Here is a 6,000-nt window from a genome sequence, read left to right on the forward strand (position 1 = left end):
CGTCCATGATAATTCGGCTGAGAGGAGGCAAATTCTTAAGCAGTTGAAGACCGACAAACGCGTTTAGAAATCGAATCGAAGACTGTAAATTGAATTAGCCTTCCACCTGGACCTTTCGCTCTTCCTTCCTCACCCCACAACACAAGTGAGTTCCAAAGCCCATCTAACTTGGTCAAGACAAACCTTAACCTAGAAGACACCAAAAGCACACAATCCTACCAAGCATCCCACTGCCGTTACTTCATCATCAATTCTTTCCATTTCATGCATTAATTAGGATACATAGAGGAATTAGCCACCATCACCTCCCGCACCGCGCGTTGGCCCCATTTCTGTTGGGATTAAAATCGCTCAAACCGACTTCCGTCATTGGCAACCCAGCTGATGTTGATGGTTCGCAATCCAACCGACGGCTGTTATCCCCCAACCCAATGATGCAACTATAGCGGTCGTTTTCCCCCAGCCCAACAATGTGAAGGAAAAAACAGGGGAGCTGATCAGCTGCGGGCTGAAGAAGGAGAGAAGGTTTGGATGGCCGCCCCAAAAAATTTCACGCAGAAATAGCAGGAAAGATACATAGATATGAACTTAGATAATTTCGAAGCATAACGAAAACTCAGAGAGAAGGGAAAAAACCAGATCAGACGAAAACCTAATCAGACATAACAACATAAAATACAGAGAAAAGGGAAAAATATAAGAAATAAAGAAAAGAAAGACAAAACAAAGAGATGAGTGAAGAAAGGTTTCTCATTTAAAACAAAAGACAACAAATCTTGTAAAGGCATTCTTGCTCTGGTTCCTGCCCTCGCTCTTCGCTAGCCATGGCTGACTTTCAAACGTGATGGACAACTAAGACTGCAATTTTGTTAATTTGCACTAACAAGGGCAAAATGAACTGACCAGTTGGATTTTATTTTGAAAATTTGATGAATGGTGAAGGGCAAAATCGATATTTTTTTGTCAATTTCTTGAATTACTTAATTACCACTAATCCACTTTTTTAATTATTCTAATTAATGATTTTATTATACATATTACATTATTATGCATGTATTTTAAAGAAAAAATAAGTTAAAAGGCTTGAACCCTAGTCGATTGTTTTAAAAATTAAGAAACATACCATCCATCCACCTTATTTAAGTAAATTAAAAATTGTAAAATATATTATATACAATTTTCAAAATACCGTTATGTATCGGCTGATACGTATTGTATCGGGGCCTTCCCAATACGCCCCTATAGGGGATGTATTGGGTCAGGCTATGGTTCAAAGGGTAGTTGTGACTTAAACCGATCCCTTTGAACTAGTTTTGAAAAAAGTAAATAAAACATTAAAAAAAGCACCTATATAGATTGGCACGCCATACTGACGTATTGACCTATATCGATATTTAGAACCTTAATTATATATAGTATTTATATGACCAGTAGTATATATATCTATATGATATGTCATCATAGTTCGACTCTGGTTGAACCTTTAACTTGTAAATCTCTCTTCTCCGGTTCTATGTTCGGCCCAGTTCACTAAACATTGAGTGTAACCACCATGGGCTAGGCTCAGTTTCGGGCCTCAACATTTTCTATTGACTAGTAGTGGTAAAGCCCAACTGTGAACAAGTCAGAAGGTCAAATTAACGAATAAGTGAAACTATAGGGAGTGTTTGAGAATTTTGACCAATGAACCTGTCATTTTATGATACCAGTACTAGTTAGACTTTTGTGGGCCACACTATAGCGGGTCGTGCTTACCTAGCACTAGACCTATTCATGGGCCAAGTCGGGCTAGCCCATCGGCTAGGCCTGGCCCGACCCCCGGACGGGCTTGAACAGGCTTTTTGGCCTGCGGGCTTAACCTCGAACCAAAAAGCCCGACCCACATAAAATTTGAGCCGGTCTCGAGCTTTGCCAAAATAGCCCGACCCGACCTATAGTTAAACCTAAGTAAACCCGGCCCGACCTATGGTTAAACCTAAGTAAAAACCCTATGTGATGTCCATTCGAATAATTTTTTTGATTTTAGAAGGTTGTTGATTCACTTGTAGGCCCATTGTTCATTTAAATAAGGGAAAAAACACCTGAATTAAAATAGATAATGTCTATTTGAATAGGGAAAATTTTGATTTTCTTTTATTAGGTCGGGCTTTGGGCTTTTTATCAGGGCCAGGCTCGGGCCCAAGTTCTAGGCCCGTTGGTCGGACCGAGCTTGGCCTCGGGCCTATTATTTTTTTGTTAATGAACACTAAAACCCCGGCCCAAGCCTGGCCCGACCCAGCCCATGAATAGGTCTAAGCACAAGTTCCTCAAAAGGGAAGCCCAACACGACCTGAGTGCTGAGGCCCAAGCTCAGGTTGGCTGGTGCCATATTGTGTGAGGTCACTAGCCCGTTCTCTTTCCTCTTTCACACTTTCGTTAAGTAAAAAGTGACAAAAGATTTGAAAAAAATTAAAAAATAATAAAAAACATCAAAATATACAACAAATTGAAAAGAAAATTCCAAAAATTTTCTTTAATTTAATTTAATGTATACAATTGATCATATATGAAGTAATAAAATTAAATTGAAAAAAAATACAATGGAATTGGAATAAAATGGTACAATAAAATTGAAAATAAAAATTTACAATAGGACTGAGAAAAGGGTTTCTAGTTGATGGGGGTAATTTTTCACTATAAATAAGACTCTTCTTTGTTGATAAAGGTAAGTACGAAATACATTTTTTTTTTTATGTTCTTATCTCTGTATCCAGATATACTAGAGAAGTAAACTGGTACTTAAGTAGAAAGTCTTCTTTACATGTTGATGCTCGAATTGGCCGAGGTCAACACTGTTAGTTTGCTCCTAAGCCGAGGTGCAAGGTGCCCGAAGTCGAGGTGTCTGAGGTGACCGAGGGCGGGTAGATCGATCCTGCAAGGTGAGAGAGCTCGTTAGAGGCCCCAGATTGACACTCGAGGCGGAGACTCCGATGGTCAAGTTAGTAACAAGATGTGGAAGACGGATGAGGCCTGAAGGGAAGGGAGATCCATCATATGGATGGCCGAACCATGTAGGGTGGTTGGGTGAAATTTCAAAAATTTATTTTCTCCTTTCTGGGAATCGTATTCCCAGTTTTAGAAAAACTGCATTTTTCAAGGGTCATTCTTGAACCAAACTGGACTAGATCTAAAACCAAAAGAAAAGGAGAGCAATACCTGATATGGAATCCACATGTGTAGCTCCCAAAGTAGGTGTTCACGCCTAAAGAGGGTACCAAAACCAGCTTCCACTGAAGATGGCGTAGCTTGAGATGAAACAGGTTTAGCAATGCAGTCCTTCAGCAAGAATTGCAATCCAACAGCTTGGATCGAGCAAGGGAGTATGAGCACAAAATCTAATATGATTTTCTCGTAAAATCAGAGGTAGGAACTGATTTCTATCAGTCCAAAATCTAGAGATCGAATTAGGGTTTGAGGAGCTTGGATCGAGCAAGGGAGTATGAGCACAAAATCTAATATGATTTTCTCGTAAAATCAGAGGTAGGAACTGATTTCTATCAGTCCAAAATCTAGAGATCGAATTAGGGTTTGAGGAGCTTAGATCGAGCAAGGGAGTATGAGCACAAAATCTAATATGATTTTCTCGTAAAATCAGAGGTAGGAACTGATTTCTATCAGTCCAAAATCTAGAGATCGAATTAGGGTTTGAGGAGGCAAGAACAGAGGGAGAAAACTAAGAGCAGAAATGTGTAATTTGGAACAGTTCGCCCCCCTCTATTTATAAGCCTTAAAGATTAGCTACTCCTAATCCAATTAGGAGTTTCCTAATCCAAATCATTATTTGAATATGGATTCCTTAAGTGGATAAAACTTATCCTCTTATTCAATTGTTGATCTAAGCCCATATCCATACCCAAATTCACCTAAGTTACATGACTACTTAAGCTATCATGTGACTTCTTAATTTATCTAGTTAATTAGGGGCCTTAGGCCCATTAATCAAGTTGGCTCACGTCTCCTTTTAATTTTTGGCTAACTTGGCTCTCTTTGTATGGCGTGGAACCCTAACATTGACCTCACAAAAGCCATATGGGTTCAGCCTAACTTCTATGACAAAGTCTGGCTGAATTCACTGCTAAGCATATTAAACCCCTGAGTCCATCAGTATAGGCTCTTAATGGGCCCACCATTTACACTAAATGATCATTGAGTCCAGCCATCTTATGAAGGCCCAAAGACAATGGACTTAAGTGAGATTAGCCCATCAGGTATAAAGGCCCTAAATGGTCTTCCACTTAACCGCTCAACCCTTAATGATCAAACACTTAAAGTTAAAACCTTAAGGCTCATCTGGTATAAATGCCCAAAGACAATGGACTTAAGTGAGATTAGCCCATCAGGGAGAGGACCTCTCCCTCGGCTGCAAGGTACAGTGTTGCACTCTCTACTCGGATGGATCCCGGGATAAAAACTTTTGCAATCATTTTCATAAATATATTTTGCAAAATAAATCTGAAACACGGTTGAAATCGACTACCGACAGTTTTTGTTTCCATCAAAGAGTATAATCCCGATCATTCACTTTGTCCGACAAAGGGGCTGATCCTATTACTATGATCACCCACTCGAGTGAATTATCAGACTTCCCCAACATACCCAGGTTTTGACCCCCTCTAAGGATCTCACAAATTGGCATGTCAAAGACAGCCCAGTCTGACACTCAGTGCAGTACCACAATCGAGTCTAGGGGTTAGGTGTAACTTTCTAGTTTTGCTTACCACTCTCCAAAGTGTAGGGCATAACTGGAAAATGGTCCGGGTTTAGTGTTTCAAGAAAACACACACTATATGTGCTTTGGGTCTAACCCTGGCAGCTGAGACAAGCTACCCCAATTGGCTTGGCAGTACATTAGTGTTAGCCTTGGCAAGATAAACCACCCCAGGTCTATCCAACAACTGAGAACTTTCTAAACTAACACGAGTCTCATAAGTGTCTAGTTTAAGGGTAATTACACAGAAACACACCAAGTATAACATGAATCAATTATGTACTTTTATTAATTTACAATAAATGTTTAATGTACATCAATCTGATTAGAGCTAAGGGCATACATTGTCTAACAACTCCCACTTACACTTAGGTCCAATTGGGTACAAGCCAGAGTCCCATACTGTCCATGTGTTTCTCAAACATTTTCGGTGTCAGTGGCTTAGTCAATGGGTATGCTACATTCTCCGTTGATGCTAACTTCTGATTCTAGACGTCCCCTCTACTAACAATCTCCCATAGATCGAGTGTTGTCACACAACAATGGAATGAGTAATATGGTAGGATTCCAAATTCCAAGATGAACAACTTCATCCATTAGGCAGCCTCACTTATGGCAATGTGTTTGCCCTGGGTCTTGGACTATTTTTCTACATAGGACCCCATCGTGAATGTATAACCAGATGTAGAATTTCTATCATCTGGGTCTGATTGGAAATCGGCATCAGTATACTTGAGGATTTGTAGTTAGTTACCATCGAATACCAGACATAACTCTTTTGTCATTCAAAGGTATTTCAATATGTTTTTTATAGTGGTCCAATGCTCCTGTCCTAGGTTTGACTGGTATCTACTTACTACACTCACAGCCTGAGCAATGTTCGGCCGAGTTCACAACATGGTATACATAATGCTCCTTACGGCTGAGGCATAGGGAACCTCTCTTATGCCCTAATCTCCTTGGGAGTCTTGGGAGACATACCCTAGGAGAGAGTGACTCCATGTCTGAAAGGGACAAATCCCTTCTTGGAGTTCTCCATGCTGTATCTTTTGACAATCTTGTCAATGTAAGTAGATTGGGATAATTCTATTATCCTTTTTGATCTATCTCTATAGAGTCGAAGTCCTATGATGTAGGAGGCTTCTCCAAGATCTTTTGTGGAGAATTGCTACGAAAGCCATACCTTCACTGTAGTTAAAAAAATTACATTTTTCAAGGATCACTCTTGAACCAAATCGGACCAGATCCGAAAC

Source organism: Nelumbo lutea, chromosome 4 (genome assembly GCF_056320005.1).
Source record: "Nelumbo lutea isolate HS-2025 chromosome 4, American lotus-T2T, whole genome shotgun sequence".
Taxonomy (NCBI): domain Eukaryota; kingdom Viridiplantae; phylum Streptophyta; class Magnoliopsida; order Proteales; family Nelumbonaceae; genus Nelumbo; species Nelumbo lutea.